Raw genomic sequence first — 20,588 nt, 5'->3', positions numbered from 1 at the left:
TTCAACAAAAATATTAATATTTTCTTTGATATCATGCTCACCCATGACCTGGTTCAAATTGTCAAACAGCCCACTCGCATCCAGGGTTCACCTTGCTCGATATTAGACTTGGCCTTTATAAACTGGGATTTTACTGAACACACTGTCATAGTTGAAGAAGGTTTATCAGACCACTGTTTTGTATATATGCCAATTCCCCTAGTGAAATTTGCTTCTCATAAAACTAGTACCACACGCTATTTTAGAGATTACGACAGAGCTAATGATGCTTTTGTGGTTCCACATATGGAAAATTGCCTGAGTGATTTTGCTGAAGAGCATCATAATGTATGTTTGCTATGGAAAAAGTTTGCTCATATGTGCAATTATTGTTGGAATACGTTCGTACCAAACAAGCGAAAGAAAGTGCATAAACAAACAGGTAACGCGAAAAATTATTCATCTGAAACGGAAACTAAAACGGGCTAAAAGGTCTACTCCCAATCCTATTATCATTAATGGTATCAAAAACGATCTCACGCTTGCAATTCACCAGTCTAAGGACTTCTTTTTCACACCTTTGCCCAGCTTTATGTATAATGAACCGAGAAAATTTTGGGATTACTTGAGCGATGCTGACAGGCACGTGACGCAGGTTTCGGTTGATGGCATCTCTATTGCAGATCCACAAGTCGTCGCTGAGTATTTTAATACTTATTTTACTGGAGTGTTTTCAAAGGTAAATACAACCGTGAATCTGTGTCACGGGGCATATTCAGCACCCCAGGTTGATTTTATTTCATATCACGGTGTAGTCGCGATGCTGTTAAATCTGAAAACAAAATCGACTTGCGGTCCTGATGGTTTGCCCAATACTTTTCTTCGTCGTTATGCCGAAACTATCGCTAAATTTCTTGTGATCTTGTTTCGATGTTCACTATTAAGTGCGAGGCTACCTGATGAATGGAAGACAGCTCAAGTTATACCCGTCTATAAAGAAGGTGACCGTTTGTTATTAGAAAATTATCGCCCAATATCATTAACATCTTGTAGGAAATTATTGGAACACGCAGCAAAACGCATCACTCAATTTCTTGAGGAAAACTCTATACTTTCAAGCTTTCAACACGGATTTAGAAGAAATGTTTCTGCTGCAACACAATTGGTCACGGTAGTACATTAATTTGCAGCATGCATACCAATTGACGAGATATTCTTATATTTTAGTAAAGCATTTGACAGAGTTATTCATGATAAATTACTCAATAAACACGTAAGTATTAGCCTTCCCAACACTTTGGTCTCTTGGGTTTCCGATTACTTACATATCCGAACGCAGTTTGTTTCAATTGACGGTTTTGATTCCTGCAGTCTTCCTGTAACATCGAGGGTGCCTCAAGGAAGTGTTCTGGGACCCTTGCTGTTTCTTTTATATATATATGACATTGTCTCCGTAATTACTCCTGGAACTCAAATTAGGTTATTTGCTTATGTCTTATTTCATGAAATCAGAGGTGTGTACATGATCCGGTTGAGTTGAATTCTAATCTCATTAATGTATATAAGTGGTGCACAGATTTTGGCATGACTGTTAACACCGATAAAACTGTATCTTTGTGTAACGCTTAAGAAAACTCCTCTAAAATATATTTATAACCTGACATCTCTTCCTTTGAAACAGGTTACCAGTTACAAGTACCTAGAAGTGACAATCACTAATAATCTCTCTTGAAATCTACACATTGATAACATTTGCTCTTCAGCTTTCCGCATACTTTGTTACTTAAGACAAACTTCGTAATTCTCCTCCTAATGTGAAACTTCTTAGCTATTTCACATTCATTCGACCTAAGCTTGAATATTGCTCTATTGTTTTGGATCCTTATACTAAGCTTAACATTAAGAAGTTAGAAAGGATTCAGCGAAAAGCTGTCAGGTTTATCTATTCCAAATTCAAGTATACTGATTCTCCTTGTGAGCTCATGAAAGCTAACAACATTGAGCTACTTGAATCGAGAAGAAAAAAATGTCGTTTGAATTTTTTAAGCTTGCTTCTTAACGGTAAGATGGCTATGTAAAGATGGCTAGGTAAAGAACTGCTGAAAAGCTCATGAGCATGAAATGGCAGCCTGGGAGGTCCCATCCTAGAAAGGAAATATATTGCCCCATTCCTATGCTCATAAGCGTAGTGAACAAGTGAACTAAGGTCAACAGAACCAGTAGCAGTGGTTTCTCACTAGCTCAGAATACAGAAACATAGACCTGACACCATGCGAGAAAAACGAAGCAAACTACAGCCTGCGGAGAGATGGTTAGGCCTATAACAGCTTCCTAAAAAAATGACTTCTATAATAAACCACGACCAACTGGCCATACATCTCCATGCAAGGAACTGTGTGGGCACTCATTTACCTGCCCATCGGGCCTGTTTTACAACATCTGCCATGGGCTCCCACCCCTGGTCATTTCATGACCACAGGCCAGTGCCACAACCATCTCCAAGTTCTCTGAGAAACGTTTATAAAGCAAGAAAGCCGCAGTGTACCGCAAGGATTCCAGCTTTCGGCTCATAGATTGCCTGTTTACTATTTTACTTCTCGATCATTTCACCAGTGCTAAAGCAGAGAATAATGACAGGAGAGGCACTCTCGCCAACATCCGCTGCTATTGACTGATGACAGCTCAGCTTCTCCTCTCTACTGAATGGTGGTGACTTTGGTGTCTCCGTAATCTTTTGTTATCACCACCCTAGTTGTGGAGGGTGCCTTCATTTGTTTTAAGGAGGGCATCAGGCCTATTTGGACTGGTCTTCCGATTCATCCGTGTAAGGTGTTTACCACTCGTGAAAAAGAGGAGTGCAAATCTAAACTTGCTGCTGCTGAAGCAGGGCAACTTGGGCTCAACAGATTGCCAAGCAGAAAGCAGCAGAAGCTATAGCTTGCCACTGACGCTGAGCAGACAGTTTGACAGACAGTTCTAAAATATTAGGCCAAAAGGCTTCAGTGAAATGACACTGAGTTGCATGCAATAAAAGGCCAGCCAACTTCACCAAAAGCACTCCTAAGTACGAGCATGTGACACTTGCTCACAACTATACCGGGGAGACCTTGACCTGTAGGAGCATGAAAAAAGCCAAGTGGTTCAGTCTTGCTTAAAACAACCCTGGCGTACGTTCTGTTTTAAACCAAGGAAAGAAAGGTTCACGCCAGTCCATAATTAGAGCTATGCAAACTGTTACTTCGGGGATTCGGTTTCGATACCGAAACTTGCCCTCAAGGGCCGTTGTGATAGCGACGCTAATCCTATTTAAAGCACAGCGCTTTCAACAATCTCGGTCTCAGCCACGGTCCCCATGTCACTGCGTCTCTCTTCAGGCCACTGTCCCGGCGGGCCCAACGCGCTTGGCGTGACGATCACGGCGGCCACGCCGACATAAGACTGGCGACGAGGACTCCCTTCCCGTCCGGGCTGCACATCGTCAACTGTAGCCATAAGGCTTACAAAAATCGCTGATTCTGCCATTCTCCTACCGTGGATGTCAGATCCGATGCTACTAGCGTTGCATCTGCGCAACGCGTTCCGTAGCCATTCGTGACATCGCATTGGCAGCGAGGATAACATGCATCCATTGCGCCTACATTTGAGTTAGGACGCACAATTTGCTTCTACACCGCGTCTTCTACTTCTGCTGTCCCCCTTTTAAGCAGAATTTCTGCACCTTTCTGCTTTTTGACGCTACAGCGACCTGCCTGACCTTCTGACACTACTGCGGTGTCTTTCTGCTCCTGTTACCTCAATACGGACGCAGCAATTCCTCCTCCACACTTCTTGCCATGTCCCGGTGTACCGGCCATTCCTTGGCTCAGATGGCAATGTGTTTTGCAGGAGTACGTGGACGACGACGCCAAGACCGCTACGCCGGACCACAAGAAAGCGCTTCTCAACGCGCTGGGGGTAGAAGGCGCCAGCATTTATTACTCTCATAGAAGGAGAGATGCAGGCCGGAAGAGACGGTGGGACAGGGAACTCCGAGGCAATTGACGTACACGAAGTGCGCTTCAAGTCTTAGACAAACACTTTCATGAAGAAGAGGACGAATTTTGCAGTCACGTGCTTTTCAAACGCAGAGTACAAAGTCCTGCGGAGCCGACTACCAAATTCATTCAGGATGTTCCAACGGCTCACCAAATCGTCAGTTTGGCACAGCTACCGACCTCATGGTTCAAGACGAGATCCTTTGCGGCTTCCAGTCGCATCAGCTTCGCCGCCGCTTCATCCAACTCGGCCAGAGCTTTACCGTCAAGAAAGCAGTGGACATTGCTCAGGAAGAGGAATTCACCGATAAATTAAAGCAGGAGCTCGGCGTTCTACAAGTAGACGCCGTCCACTGTTCTCATCGCAGCGGTTCGCGGCGTTTGCAGCATCATACGGCTTAGACTATGTCACCAGCAGTCCGCACTACGCTCAAACTGAGAGGCAGGGAGAATGGTTCACACAATCAAGGACGCATTCCACAATATGAAGGATCCTAATCTGACACAGCTCAGCTAACGGGATACACCAGGAGTAAACGGCTTCAGTCTGGCCTAGCTTTTGATGAGACAACCACTAAGAACCAAAGTTCTAAAGCAAGACTCCCAGCTACGTCCCAACTAGTCATCAAGGAAAGACGTCATCGGCAAGGATGCATTCTACAAGCGGACGCAGATCTATAACTACAACAGACATTACAGAGCTCGAGACCTCCTACCATTCCGAACTGGTCAGCGTGTCTAAGTGCGACCCGAACAGGTTAAGGTCATGGTCCTGAGCCTGGCACAGGCCAAGAAGCTATGTGGTGGAAACAGAGCGAGGTGATGTCCTACAGCGTAGCCGGCATCATCTAGTACAAACCTGCTCCCAAAAGGAAACCACCGCCACCAGAGAAGCAACAGCCCCCGCTGCCAGTTCACCCTCAGTAACCTTAGCCTGCCAACCCGACAGAACCAACAGTCCCCTGCAGTTGGGGACCACAGTGAGCGTGTGGCATGAACGCCTAGTGGCCAGTGTCGTCCCACCGGACCGTTTCAACTTGTGAAGCAGAACTTGAGAAGTGTTTGGCTTCCTCCATCTTCCACCTTATCTTCAAAGGGCAAAGATGTAAAGGTCACCACGGCTTAGCCCATGCATTAGGCTGCCACCAGCTACATGGTGTCCCCTGTGATTTCGTGTGTATGTATATATATATATATATATAATATGTGTGTGTTTGTGTGTGTGCGCCTATAAAGGGGGGCGTGCTCTTTTTCGTTGAGCTGAGAAGCACCTCTATGTCCCTCTGTCCCTGCGTGCCCCTTACTCCCGTGGCACAACCCACATGTCACTTGGTGTAAAATGTCCAAGTAGCTAGGCCTAGCGTTGTCGCTATGGTGGCTACGGCCAACGCCTCCTTTATTAAAGGAGGCATTGCTACAGCTGCGAGCGGATCTGCGTGAGAGCGCAGATTCGAGGCAGCGATACGCAAAGTGCGGCAAGTATTTGAGAACCCATTTCGTGACCCCCATCCTCTAGGTACATAATAGTTGTAAACATTTTTTTGCTTCAGTCAACCATGGCAGAACTTCAGCTAACTTAGCAAATGAAGAGGCATGCAGTTATCGTGTCCTTGGCTGCAGGACACCCTGAGATTCAGAGATTGCAACATTCTTGAAGGTTGCCCGATCATTCGTGTTAAAAGTTCGGAAAGAACTGGAGGCTGCCAAGGGAGATGTGCACACTGTTTCACAAAGGAAAGAATATTGTCAGCATTCTGACCCTCTTAGGACATCAAAATTCACTAGTCGCGTCCAAGGTGTCATTGTTGAAGACCCTGGCAAGTCGATAAGAGCCTTCGCCAAGGAGGTGGAGGTTGACGAGGCCACTGTCAGGCGTGTTGTTCATGAAGACCTTCGCTATAAGTCTTATGCTATGCGGAGATGACAGTTCTTGTCTGAGAAAACCAAGGAGAACTGCCTGACCAGAGCTAAGCGTCTCCTGACCAAACAAACACCCAGAGGAGCCTGGAATGTTGTGGCTTTTCTCCGATGAAAGAACTTCGTCCAGGACCAGAAGCTGAACCACAAAAATTATCGGTGGCTGTGCAAAGGCCCCGAGGATGCTCTAACCATCATGCGCTCAAAATTTACAGCATCAGTGATGGTCCTGGTTGTCGTGAGCAGTGAAGGACACGTGATGCCTCCCCATTTTTTTTCCCCTAGGTGCCAGAGTGAATGCCGTAGCTTACACTGAGGTATTGAACACGGTTATGAAGCCCTGGATTGTTGCCGTAGCACGTGACAGGCCGTATGTTTTCCAGCATGACTCTGCACCATCCCACACAGCCCATACCACACAAGAATGGATGGCCGAAAACCTCCACGACCACGTTACTCTAAACATGTGGCCTTCCAGCTCCCCAGATCTCAACCACGACCTACTGTATAAAGGGCGACCTGCGCATCCCGTGGTCGCCTACGGGAGCGCGCGGCCGAAGAAATACCACGTGATCATTGAGTAGGGACCAAGCGCGCCGGTAGATGCCGCCAAAGCTCTCCCCCACAGCAACGCCCGAAACGCTCCGGCCCTGCCTTCAGGAATACGGCGATGACGGTAAAAATTCGCAGAGGAGCTGCAGTAAACTCAGCATTTCACATTATAGACAGGGTGCGGCTAGAAAAAGGCGCGGCGACACATGCGAGAGGCACTCGACCCCAGATATTTGGTATCTTCGCTGTGCAGTGCAATGAAATCTGAAACTACTTTGAAGGCGTGGCCGCCGAAATTTCGAGCCGTCGCTCGAAATGCACATTAAAAGCACGTTTCAAAGCTAAGTGCAGCATAGTAACTTACCTTCGCCTTGCCGAGAATGGAATGGAAAACTTTATTGGTTCTTTAAGATATTAGCGAGCTGAGGACGAAGTCTTCATTCTTGAAAACTTTAGGTCCTCTTCAGCCTTGGGTGGGCCCCTAGGCCAGGGCACCACTGAGTCGGGCCACCTCGCTTGCGTGTGCTATGAGGGCCCCTTGGACCCCTAGCTCGCAGCTGGTGAGCCGGCTCTCCCATTGCTCCGCACTTGGTGTTGTATGTTTGTGGAATGTCTTGTTTCTCTCGCATTCCCATGTGATGTGATATAGTGTTGGCCTTGCTCCGCACCACGGGCATACGGCGCAATATTGTGTGGGGAACATCCTGCTTAGTATGTAAAGATTTGGAAAGGAACCCGTCTGCAGTCTACGCCATCCTGCGGCTTCCTACTTCGTCAACGCTTTGTGTGGTGGGGGGTATTGGAATCTTCGCCCCCTATATAGGTTTAGCAGCTCTGAATAACTGTCCCCGCAAGTAATCTGAGGCTCTCCCGGGGGGACTGAGGTACCCGCTCGGATGGTGAAGCCTCGAGCTAAGCTGTCCGCCCCTTCATTGCCCTGAATCCCTGCGTGGTTTGGTATCCAGATTATGTTGTGTGTAGGTTGTCCTTCATAGAGCGGTGCTCTACTAAGGATCTTGAGTGCCGTGCTGCTTATTCTACCCCTGATATAGTTTCGGCACGCCTCTTGTGAGTCTGTTAGGATGTTGAGGGATTTTCCTATCCTGTATCCTTCATCTGCTGCCAGTGCAACAGCTATTTCCTCTGCTTCGGTTATGTCTGATACCGCTACCGTGAGACTCGTAATTAGTTTGCTTTGATTATTAGCTACTACCGCTACTGCGTGTTTCCTGTGTCCTTTTGGATAGAGGGAAGCATCTGTGTAGACTGTGTTGTCTCTCTGCCCCATCGTTCTTTCGTAGAATTCTGCCCTAGCCTGTCGCCTGCTGGTATGGAGATTGGGGTCCATATTGCGGGGGACAGGTTGTACACGTAGTTTCTTCCTTAGCAGGTCCGGTATTATTGCCCTACTACTTTGCGGTTTTTCTATTTCCCAACCCAACTTTGTCAGGAGCGCCCTTCCTGTTGTTGTGTTACTGAGCCTTCGCGCTTGTGCCTTGAGCTGGCATTCTTTTAGTTCTTCAAACGTGTTGCTGATTCCCAGTTGCATCAGCTTGTCATTGGATGTGTTTCTTGGGAGATGAAGGGCTGTTTTGTATGCCTTCGGAAGGATTGCTTCGGCTTCTCTTTCGGCTTTGATGGTTACATGGTACGGCAGGGAGTATGTTACCCGGCTGACCACCAGGCTGTTGACCAGCCTTGCCGAGAGATGTTTTTCAACCATCTGTTCCTAACGTCGGTCACGGGGAACTCGTGAAAGGAAATTCCTCGTGCTGTTCGGCCGCTTGACTTGCACAACGGCACGCAGCAGTAAACCATCGTATGTGAAGCCGCAAACTCGAAAGCCCGCGCCCACGGGGCTGAGAATCACAGTGTCACTGAAATAGAATATGGTAATCAAGAACACAGATCACCAAGCGCTCAGCTAATCGACCGTTTCGCGCACGTACGTTTGGATCCCTCCGTGCTGTCGCTGAAAATGCTTGCTGCCAAAGCGTGCGGCCGGCCACAAGGTGGGGGTGAGCACTAGCGCCACTATTCGCGGCGGCGGTTTGGAAAACTAAAAAAAAACCACACAAGCAAAAGCAAATCGGCGGCGCAGGTGAAGCGCCGCACGCGCAGGTCGCCCTTTATACAGTAGGTCGTGATCTCAACCCAATGTACAACTACGTTTGGGGGCGTAGTTAAGAGGGAGTCCAATAGGCACCCACACAACACGCTTGAGGCTCTGAAGGGAGTTATTAACGCGACAGCGTTAAGGAGCTCGTGTCGCAGAAAAGCCGGTGTCGTCAGCGTCGGTGTCGGCGGCGTTGGCCGTTAGCGATAAGTCCCAGAAGGCACTTCATACATAAAAACATCTTGCAAGATGGGCTGGTGGGTATCGAACCAGGGCCTCCGGAGTGTGAGACGGAGACGCTACCACTCAGCCACGAGTTCGTTCCTCCAAAACGGGACAAAATCGCCTCTAGTGAATGCGGTGGTGCCTTAGAAACGTGCCGTAGAAAGTTATACTGCGGTGTATATCGGAAATTATGACCACGTAACTTACAGAAGTCGCAGTTTCACGAGTAGCAAAGTACGTTTCCGCTACATTTCTTCTGCGCTCTGCGCACACGCAGAGCCATCTTGCGGCAAACACAGAAGACCCGCTCCTCGCAATGTACGGCGCTGCCCCGACACGTGGCGCGCCACTCGCCCCAGATCGCGTCCGCCTTCATGGTGCGTCGGGGCCCGGCTATCTGTGCCGATCGCGACGTTTGGCTGGCGTAGCGCGTTTGAGTAGGCGGTGCGAACGTGGTGCGATAACACTATCGCGTTCCACTCTTGAAGGCGAAGCTTAAGCTTACTCCAATTTTTGTTGATGCAATGGCGAATGTTCGGAAGACACACCTCATCACAGCCTGCGGTCGGTTTCGGTAGCGTGTGGAGTCTGTGATTGCTGCTCTGGGCAGTTTCATTGAATGATGACATTGCATGCATGGCCACCTGTAGACAACGTTAAATAGTAATAAATTATCTGTATCCAGTATCTGTTTGCGTGTGGGCGTAACTTTGTTCTTAAATACCCGCGGCAACCGGTAATCAATATAGCCATGGTGGTGGCTTGAATTAATGCCGCTTCAGACATGTGGTCATGGCAAAAACTACGGAAAATCAAACGGCGAAGGTTTTTTGCATCCGCAATTTCAGGCATTCTTATACATTGACTCTATGAGGTACGTGGCAAAGCAGCGAATGCGTCCAAATTTTCTGGCACGTCCGAAAACTCAGGCATCCAGAAAATCAATCTCTCACTGTATTTTAATTTTCACAAAGCGATTCGCATAGTGGAGTAGTTTTGCACAGCTGGTGCAAATGACATGAGTGGACGCAGCCAGAAGCAGGCAGGCAAGTCGAATTGTAGCAAAATGGTGCAGTTGGACCACCACTGCGGCGCTTAGCTCGATCTCATAGCGTCATAGGCGCAAAAAGGCATTCAATGTTGCCCCGGGTGGAAAACGCGAAGGGACAGAAAGTTTGTCCCCAAGAACAGCTAGTTAAAACATTTTAGGTGAGAGGACGCCGCCGCTCTCTGCTTCGTTGCAAAGCTCCCTTTCTCGAGTGTTCCAAGAGATGGCACGACCAACTTGAGCGGGCAAGAGCAATGCTCCTGAACACTGAGCTCAGGAAGCTGTGTGGAACGATAAAGGTGACATTTGTTGACCTCTCCAGGGTGCTAGCAGGGGAAGAACGGCTAGCCCAGGATGGTCTTCATTACCGGGCCTGTACAACGCGCCAAGTTGCAGCCCAGCTGACCCAGACAATTTGCCCCTTTTTAGGGCTGCAGGAGCCTCTGAGGATCAGAGGCAAGCCCAGTCACCCACCCCGGCGGAAGTCAGGCCTGAATGTCTCCTCGCCCGCCCTGGAGAAGCAATCCCCGCCCCTGGACCCTCCTGGTACACAAACGTGACCCACAGAGCGCACCAGAGGTAAACCAGGAGCGACGCCGAAGCCCATCCCAGGGGAGCCAAAAAAAGTGCACCGCAGCACAACTTCACTAGCCATCTATTTACTTTCAAAATCTTGTCATAGAGACTATTCGTAATGCACTTGAATAAATGAGGTGTGTCTGTGACGACATACACTTTTCTTGAGGCATCTAGGGGATGCTCAAAATATGTCATAGAGCGCCAGTTACTCCGAGCTGCTTCCACATAGCGCTATTCGTAGATGCACCATCACCGACTACGCCATGAACAAAAAGTCCTTCCAGCTCCAAGTGCACAATGCAACAGCTGTGCAAGGAGTGTCTCCTTTGTTGCTCCTTTCGAAGCAAACACTGCCACAGGTTGTAAATAACTTGACCATGGTGTGCCAGCTCATTGCATTGCCCACCTTGGTCTCTATAGCCTACAAGACCAGACTATGTCATAGTCTGAGTTTACAGCCACCTTTTTCTTGACCTGTATCTCCCATCTACAATCAGCATAGGTCTACACTGAAAGGGCATCTTCCTGGCTAGTTTAATCCTGAGAGCTTTAAAAAAAATTACCATCAACGCCACATTTGAGCCCGACCATGTTTATGTACTTTACGGTGGATGTGCATGGCATGGCCAATATGTTATTACTTCGCAAGAATAAGTAGTAGGGCTCTTGAGGTTTAGCAAGCAACATAGGAGTAGCCAGTCATTTAGCTGCTGTATAGCGTCGTATTACTCTGTGTTGAGCACTGAGCTGTGGATATACATTCTGCAGAAGGAGCTGCATCGGTGGCATGTTGATGTTTGCAGTTTCCTTTTCACATCCTCCTTTTGCTATTGCATTAATTCATCTGTGCTGTATTCAAGTTATTTAGTTATCAGATGGTTGAACTTTAGTAGCCGTGCCCGTGACTTTTTGCAAGACAGCCATTGCACGACGCAAGGCGTCAATCTTGTTTTTCAGCAGGTGACACAGACAGTCTGATGCGTCTCAGCGTTTGCCGCTGTTTCGCTCGAGCAGCTTGCCGGTCGGCATGGATTCTGAAAATATTATATAGACAACTGCATGCACGACATACATCTCCCCCAGGGAGCAGTAGTGGGAATCTTTTACGCCTCCATTTACTATGGCAGTCAACAAAAGCACATTCAGGGGTCACAGAAGGGAAATCCTTCATACTAGGTCTCCGCTACAAATGCGTAAGTTGTCAATGGTATTTTAGAACCTCCTCAACGTGGGATGTTGACACAGCCAAATTTTTTACGTCTACAGTACTGCATTCAATCGGCTTGCCAAATACGCACACTTACACAGCCATGTCCCTTTTCACACGCTTCTGTTTAAAAAGCAGCGCTGAAAAGCTGAACAAAAAAAAACTAGAACAGCACATACGAAGTGCACATGCACACATTCTTGGTGAAAAAGCACACATGCACCGTCACTTGTGCGCAGCAGAGAGGTATCGTGGAACACATGGCCACGGAACCCTTCCGTGTCGAAGCGATGTGCCGCCCAGGATTGTGTCGGAAGGCACAGAGTTGATGCTGTGTAGAACATTTCTTCGAATGGTGATGAAGTGCCGAGGTCGCGCGTCCCAACGACGTCGCTGATCTCACCGTCTGCTAAGCTGTTGGCGTATCGGGCTGGGCTTGAAGTCCGGTACCTCCACTGGTGGTCCAGCGAATACAGGAAACTGCCTTGCTGCCTTGACTGCTTGCGAGGACTCTTGATTCTTTGACAAGTGACTCGCCGCTCCTTTGAAACTAGTTGACAGAGCATACTCCGCAAGTCCCACCCTCTTTTCGCACGACATCGGAAGGCAGCTATCAATAACTGGACCATGTTTTCCATAGAAAAAGAGCGGAATGTTTTTTTTTACAAACACGGCCTATGATTTGTAATACCCGATCTTTGCGAGGCATCGCGCGCGTCCGTGCGTCATGCGTCGCTTACACGACATAACACATATTACAGTGTGGTACAAACACTTTGCCATCACGAAGCACACCGGCACATCGAAGGGCAAACACGTGTTCGCGATCAAAATAGCAGGCGTAGCAGGGAGGGCAAGTGTGTTGGAGGGGCTTTACGGACGCTAGTGTCGTGGGCCACCTCTCGAGGAGTCTCCTAGCCAGAAATTCATTCGCATCTTCCCACGAAGCATCGCCTTGGTGCCGTTCTATCACCTAACTTATTCTCACACCGTGCCCCCAAGCCACGGCTCCTACAAGCTACACGGCAGCTACTACAATGAAGCGTAACCAACCCATACTCTTTTGAAGCGTGTACCCACCACCAGCTACATTAATTTGACAAGGGCAATACACTTTTCAGCATTCAATGCCCCAGTGAGTCAAAGTCCACTCAAGAGCAAAGTCTACCTTTCAAGTCCTGTGCACGCAACAGGTTGTTGAACTGTTTTATGAAGCAGCATGGGTTTTCTATCAGGCGGCAAATGATCTTATGCCAGCACCTGCCAGACGCTCAGAACCTCCTGAACATTTAGCGTTATATAACTGGCCTGTGAAAGCAAAACAACTGCATTCACAAATGGTAAATTCTAATCAGATGGTTGCTTATTTCAAGATGCCACTGGACAGAATAATGGTGGAGGGCTCAAGTTCTCTGAGCATGGTGACCTCCAGAAACACATAGTTCTGCTAAACATATGCGAAGCAGCACGTTCAGTTTTCGGCTGCTTCAGAGACGCCCACCTCCTCGTGGTGCCCCCTGGATAGCCAGGCGTCAACTTGGTGAACTAAGTAGGGTCTCATTGGCCAAAGATGGCCGCGCGGGTGTAACTTGACCTCTCTCTGAATAATGGGCCTTAGCCAGCCTTTGAGTCCCTCCACCCGCGGGAGTGACACGGACTCATCCCTACACTGTCCTAAGCGGCCTTGGTCGCCAGCGTCTTCGGTCGCACCTTGCTGAAGCCATGTGCTTCTCTTAACGAATCTCGTGAAGGGGCTTCCCTCGCTCTACTCCCCTAGGTCTACCACTCATTCGTTCTTACGGTTAGCTGCGCCATCTGATCCAGTAAAAGCAGCCTTAGCTTCGGTTACCTGTACCAGCAGTTGCAAAACAGGGTTGCAAAACATCTCCTAAAGCGGGATTGTCCCTCCCCCCCCCCCCCCCCCCCGCTCAAAAGCACGCCCTTAGTTTTCCAAGGAGGGGGAGCTTGCTCCTAACAGGATCTTCTATGGATCTAACTTGATCTTGTGCCAAGCTTGAGGTTGTCTGTAATTATGACTGCATAATTATTCGGTTAGCTGCACCGTCTGATTTAGTAAAGCAGCCGTAGCTTCGGGTACCTCTACCAGCAGTTGCAAAACAGGGTTAGATTTAAGGTTGCTGCGCCTGTTATTTCAACAAAGCAGTAACAGTCTGGGGAGCTGAAAGTGTCTCTCCTACTGAGCTAGGTTTTTTGTTTGCTCCGTCCAACTTTAATAACCACTGTCCACATAATAAGCTCTGAAATTGTCTCGTACTTTGTACCTCGGCTTGTGTTGCATATATTTTTTGTTGTTGCCCCGGGCGACGTGGTTTTTTTTCTTTTGTAATCGCCGCGAGTAACATGCAACCCTTGAAATGGAACACACCGTCTCTTATAATATCGATGTTATATTTGTCCCATCTGTAATGGTCGCTTGACTTCGAGAGTCAAATTAGAAACGCATTATTCCTCGCATGCTATAGAAAGCAATAAAGAAAATGAAGAATCTTGATCCCGTTCGCATTGTTGTTATTATTTTTATGCACCTAATTGAACCACCCGATTCTTGGCCAATCCCCCACTGTGGGTATGTGCCACGGCCACTCAGGACAACTACATCAAACGCAGCTGTCTCGTCTCGTTTCTGCGACATGGTGCCGTGACCAGGATAGCGGCTACTCCTCTTCCGACTGGCCACGGACTACGAGAACGACGGACTAGCCACAGAAGACGGACGAATAGGAGGCCCGCAGGCGAACCAACGGCAGCGAGGCGACACATCGACAGCAAGGAGCGGCACGGACACAGAGAGCGACCAAGACTCAGATGACGTCTCGCCGCTAGAATCTGTCAGCGACCAGCAGTTTCTTCAGTTATTCAAGATGAACAGAGAAGTGATGTTAAAAAAGCGGAAAACGCTGAAGACACAAATAACCAACTTATTAAACGATTCTGAAAGGAAACTGGAGGAAAATCAGGATCCTAAAGCGATGTCGCTGATAGCCAGCCAAATCAAAGGTATTGCAGACTCGCTAAAGAAAGCAGACGAGCAGATGGAGCAGTTCATAACACACGAAGCAGCGGACTCGGAGTTTGCAAAAACCACTGAGTACGAGTTAAAGATAATAAGTGCCCTGCACGGCATCAACGCGTACCTTTCTCGAAAAAAAATACGGGAAACAGCGAGGGAGCAACCGAACTTTAATGACGAAGCTAGACAATGGCAGCTGTCTCGTCTCGTTTCTGCGACAGTAATCATGAATACTGTCCTGGTATTTCTATGCCAGACTCAGTCCATGTTTCTGCAGAGGACATGTCCAGTATTCGGCAATGTATATGCCTCACCAGTTCTTTTAATCTCACTAAGACCGATAATATCCTAAACAATGTCTCATAATTCCTCAGAGAGTCCTGCTAAGCTAGCCTCACTCGAGAGGGCTTGGGTGTTAAACGTTGCAAGGGTCAGTTTCCACTGGCCGGGTCCAGAAATTCTTAGCACCCTCTGCTGCGTTACAGGTCTGACCCCCGCCTTGGTCAGTTGCTCCGCAGCTGCTGGGGACTGAGGGCCATTGGGTAATTGAGGGAACCATGTGGCAGGTGGCGGCCGAATAAATACTGCGCCAGGGAGGCCAATTTCTCTTCTGGAGAGGGAGTGTCTTGTTGAAGCTTAGTGGACCTTCCTAATTAGGTTGTACCTGGATTAGTATAGCCCCACTCGCTCTTGTCATTTTTTGCCGGTGAGAGGCGTCACTCCAAGCCTGTAGATGTTGTGCACTAGGGGGGGCAACCCAAGGTAACTTTCTATGCAAATGAGGGAGGGTACATTTACAAGTACAAATATGAATAACGCGCACCATTCGTGACAAAAACGCGTAAACTGTCATATTATTACTATGACGGTTTCTATCCAACTGTCACGCGCATAGAGCGAGACAGTTAAGTAGAAGGTGACATCTGAACGCATCTCCAGTTAATCGCGCGGACGCCGAATCTATGAGAAAACTGGCTTTCACATCCCAAGAGATGCCGATAACTACCGCCATCCAAAAGGAGTGAAAAAGGCAGCAAAATGCTGACCGATGAATAGCTGCTAAGTCTCAACATTCTGACGGCGCTTTAAGAATGTGGGAGGAGTGGTGGCGTGGGTGGGGAGAAGGGGGTATGCCACTTGATTTCGTGGGGAGGGAGGGGGCCGGGCCCCCCTGCCCCCCCCCCCCCTCCCCGTTCTCTCAGTTTGTTGGAAATGGGATAAGCTTCAAACAAGCGCAACGGGCTTCCTTCTAACGGATATCATTTAGAACGTCTCTAAGCAGCCAGGAAACGGCAGATTAGCAAAATTCAATTGTAAGCATTACATGTCCAACACAACTGCAAAATTTCCCAGCATATCACCACCTACTGTTATCCTATTCTCACTTAATTTGAACCATATGAACGTTGTTGTTCTTTAACGAAACCGTGAAATTCGGAATATAATAGTTTCAAGTGCTTCTTGTTGAACTGACAGCCTTGATGTAAAATGTAGAACAAGGAACTACATTTGACTACCTCAAACGAGCCCTGGAGCACTTTTTATTGAAAGCGAGAAATGCAGTTGAAGTTAAAACGTAGTATTTCAGCAATACTTGGCCGCAATAACTACTTCGGTGCGTTCTGCAGAAACATGTTATTGGCTATCAATTTGGAAACCATATTTTCGCGGTGCTTGCTTCCATTCTTCAATGACTTCCACAACAAAGGCAACAAAAGAGCGGTGCGTACCCACGGCGCTCCGCCTGTTGAACGTCACCATGGCGCGCAGTTAAATTTTAATTTTCGACGTTCACGTAGACGCCACTATTTTCGAATTTGACGCCAACGACGCGGTTGTACTCAGCGAGCGGACTCATCGCGGCACCCCGCGGCAGCCGCGGTGTCTACGCTACAAAGCAAACCGCAGCTGCATGCGAATGTAGTGCGTATCGGCAACGTTTACTTTTGGGCACTACAAGCATCAAGTGCGCATTCGCGCTTCCATGCTTCGGTCTGGCACGAGACGTTCATTTGAGGGATCGCCAGTCGCTTGTGCGCAGGCGCGAGTAAGCGCGGGCGTGAGAGAGAAAATCTGGGTCTTTTGCTCCTTGAATATATGACTGCCTAGGCACTACGGAGGAGGTTTCTTAGCGCGTGTTATGCGTTTGTCCCCTAGATATGCTGGCATTGCGGAGTGCGGTCGAGTTTGTTTACGCTCCGCCGCTGGCTGCCCGCGCGGTGATGCAGTGGGCACGGACGCCCCATTTGGTGATCGCTGTGTCTGAAGGGGCAAGGTTCTGACTGGTGCTGTATAAGTCATGGGTCGCTTTTTTCGTCACGACGATAGATTGAATTTTTTACATGCTCCAGGATGGCACGCGTAATCGGCAAATTGATGCCTCAGAAGAGCACTTGAGGTTATAATAAAGCAGGCGGAGCAGGATATTCAGGGCTACATCGGTTGATGTAGGTAAGTGATTCCCCGTATCTCAATATCTATGATTCCATAGAATTCCCTATATATGATACGATTCCATATAAGAGTTTGACATTCTGCACCAAGAGACACGCAGGACCAACTGCGCCTACATAGAAGCGAGCGGAGCTCATAATGGGGGTAATCCAGTGCCTTCATGGTCTTGGGCGCATCGCACTGCAGTGGGGCTCTAGATCATGAACGCTCCAGACCCCTTGCACACGTAATTTACTACTGCTGAGGCTCTAATTATTTCACATGCTTGAAACTTCGTCTACACCTGGTCCATAACTTGCCCCTAATTTTAATCAACTGTAAGCAAGGTTTCATGTTTAGTCCACTGAAGATACAGGGGAAACATTCTACAAAACTTCTTAATATCCAAACAAATCAGGACCGAACAATTATTGGCAACGCTCCTAATTACACCATAAATGTTAACTGTGCCACGGCTTGCACTTAATATACATTGCATTTTCGTTGCCATAGAACTCGCTAGCGACATTAGGAACTAAGCTGATGACGGCCGTGCGACACTTTCGAAGACTTGCTCTTCTTTTTTATTCTTAGTCGTAATTGCACGCTGTAACGAACTGCAATTTCTTTAACTTGTACAAAGGGGCATTTTACCATTTTTTAAGGCCGTACTGCTTGCTTAGTCACCCTTGCGGCCGAGCGTGGGCTGTAATTATAATTGTACGTAATTATTATAAATTCGCAAGCATATTTTCACTTACTTCACACAGTAACAGTAGGAAGACGCGCAAAACACCTTTCATGATTGATGTCAGCTATTGGGTCCGTGTTTTCTCAGCAAGCCCAAAAGGTGGTTCATGGACCCTTTAAACGAGTCTCTACTGACTGTTGATCCATTTCCTTCTAGGATAAGTTGTTGGCAACCCTAATGATAAAAACATGATAAACTACGTACAGCGTGAACTACATACACTGCGCTGTGTATGTCGTCTCTTCCAATCCTTGTCTTTCGCGCTGTACGTCGTTTTTTACCCTGAATTACCAACTACCCCAAGCAACCACCGTAGAATAAAAACACTCGAATTAAAAAAAAATCTTGTCTTTCCAGCGCTACCCGATGGCAGTGTTGAAGTGACCATACAACATCTAGCCCGTGCCGGGACATCTGAAATGGAAATTGGGCTCGATACGCTGTTCACCGTAACAGCAGTCGGCGTACCCATTGCTACCTTGAGGAAGCTGGTGGGCCTTCTTATCGAAGAGCTGGCGTAGCCCTTTGTGAGTTCATATATCGTTTTCTAGCAAAAAAGGGAAATGCTTTGCTTTTTTGAGCTCCTGAAGGCTTCACAAATGATACTAAACAAATTTGAGGATTATAACATGCCTAGTTTATTAGAAGAAAGTGGGACGTATATGTGCCATTGGCACATTCCGTGGATCTCGGAAGTGGGACAACACTGTCCCATTGTCTCATGAAGGCACCATGCTGAGATCACTTTTGTGCCTATTTAGTGTGAAAGGTACCAAAACAAGTGGCACACAGGGGCACCTTGCACACCCCACACATGAACTTTGTGCGGACCTCATTTCCTGTGGTGGAGCACCACCTGCACCTTCGCCTTGTGGGTACTTTCTGTGGATTGTGGGCGCTCCTTGTAAACTGAATTTTCTCCGAGACTCCAACCATATTTTGGCCGTTCTTTCGGCCCTCCTTGTTCTTCCGGAATGGTCCTGTGTTAGTGTAGTGCCTGAACGTTTGTCCATTTATGAGTTGCCGTCCTAGAACAAGCCGGAACCACAAGTATGTTATGTCATTGTTGGCCCATTATTGAATGAATGCATCTACGACAGAAGCACCGAAGAGAAAATAAAATATCCTATACGCAGGATTTCTTGGAACGCCTATCAAAAGTGTAGGCATTTCGCTTTTGATCAAATTTGTCTACGGCCCCCATCGACATGTTGTAGTCTGCCAGTGCTTTCGGGCAGATCACAGCCACCGAAGAGCCATTGGCCAGCTTCCGTGACACTTCGAAACTGTCGGATCATGGAAATTCGACAAGAGGTGAACATCTTTAGTGTCACGCCACTGATAGGCTGTGACCTGACCTTTGGAGTGCCACAGGTATTCTCCCTTCTTTAGCTTGTCGTTTCGCTTCAGTTCTTCGGGCAAGTCCTTTCTGTTGGTGCCAACCGTCCCTGCGGCTAGGATGCTCCTCTCAGCAAGTTTCCATTAGGCGAGTGCAGGTAAAATAGTTGTCAAAGAATAGCCGCGTTCCAGGCTGCACGTTCTCTGACAGAGAAAGTACGACATGCTCACCAAGGCTTTGATTGGCCGGTCTTTGTGCGTTCTTCCCATCATACACCTGAAATTGCAGCGAATAGCCCGTCTTTGAGTCGGCGCTGCACCAGACTTTATACCCTCTTTATGGATTTCATACTGGATCTTCCTTTGAAAGCAACCATGCTCTCTTCAATTGCCTGGTGAGAGGACGGCGAGTACTCTTTCTGAAATTTCTCGTTCAGTTTATCAATGAGGGGATGCAGCTTAGCAAGCCTGTCATAGCCATCTTCTCCCCTTTTCTTTGCTTGGGTCGTTTACACGAAGGGAGTTCACGACATACTGGAATCGCTTGAGAAAGGTGGGATCACGTGGCCTCACATACTCTGATTATATTATTGCGAAAGTAACTATATGAACGCTCCAGGCGCATTACTGACGTAGCCGTCGCCCTCATGTTTCGTATGTTTCGGTTTCGTATCAAGGCTGATAACATCGTGACCCCGCGCCGCATGCTGTATGTGCGAGTGAAAGCGTAGGATGAGGGGGGGGGGGGGGGGGTTGGAATGGGTGAGCCGTCGATGGTGACTGTCTTGTGTGCGCAAAGGAGAAAAGCGGGCAACAACCGCGCTGCCTTCCGTCGCGCGCGATACTTCGGGGGGGGGGGGGGGGGAGGGGGGGGAAGTTGATGAAATGGGGGCGGAATGTAGGATTCTGTGAATCTATGACTGCGCAACATGTTTATTTGCCTTGCTTGGCGCATTATATACAGTAACTGTTTTTTACATACGTAGCTTTATTGGAGATTTATACGTATATTTAGATATCTTGTTGCGAGGTTTTGTGCATACGTCAAGTGAACTTTGTTTCCAGTGACATTTTTTGTCCTTTATCAAGCTGTACTTTCGCATTTGTATATACCATTGTATCTTTGCATTTCTAATGCACGAGGGCGAGTCAAATGAAAGTGAGCCTACCCTAACCGCGCAAAAATGCTTCGGTTCATTATCTGCGAGGCATGCGCGTGGCACACACACATCTCTCATTTACAAAAGTGACACGCAGATGTGAGGATAAATGTTTTAATGCTCTCATTCACTGGGTTGAACATGGTTGCGTGACACAATGGGCACTCCAAAAGTTGAACAGCGTGATGTCGCGAAGTTTTTGACAGCTGACGGTGTTT

General features: G+C 47.9%; 2 protein-coding genes across 4 annotated transcripts in view; one reads left to right on the top strand and one right to left on the bottom strand.

Moving 5' to 3' along the window:
* The window catches only part of LOC126520831 (uncharacterized), a 450,097-nt gene that overhangs the window by 120,721 nt on the left and 308,788 nt on the right, over positions 1 to 20,588 (bottom strand). The window lies entirely within an intron of this gene.
* LOC129380993 (uncharacterized) overlaps positions 1 to 20,588 on the top strand; it is a 60,681-nt gene that overhangs the window by 20,860 nt on the left and 19,233 nt on the right. Inside the window, exon 2 of one of the 2 annotated variants that reach the window (XM_055063391.2) lies at positions 18,230 to 18,399. The exons of the other annotated variant lie outside the window; for it this stretch is intronic. The gene's annotated coding sequence lies outside the window, so the exon portion shown is untranslated. The remainder of the gene's footprint in view (positions 1 to 18,229; positions 18,400 to 20,588) is intronic. 2 annotated transcript variants of the gene reach the window in all.

The sequence above is a fragment of the Dermacentor andersoni genome, chromosome 3 (genome assembly GCF_023375885.2).
Source record: "Dermacentor andersoni chromosome 3, qqDerAnde1_hic_scaffold, whole genome shotgun sequence".
Lineage (NCBI taxonomy): Eukaryota > Metazoa > Arthropoda > Arachnida > Ixodida > Ixodidae > Dermacentor > Dermacentor andersoni.
Note: the sequence above shows the minus strand (reverse complement) of the source record. Positions and strands in the feature narration are given on the sequence as shown.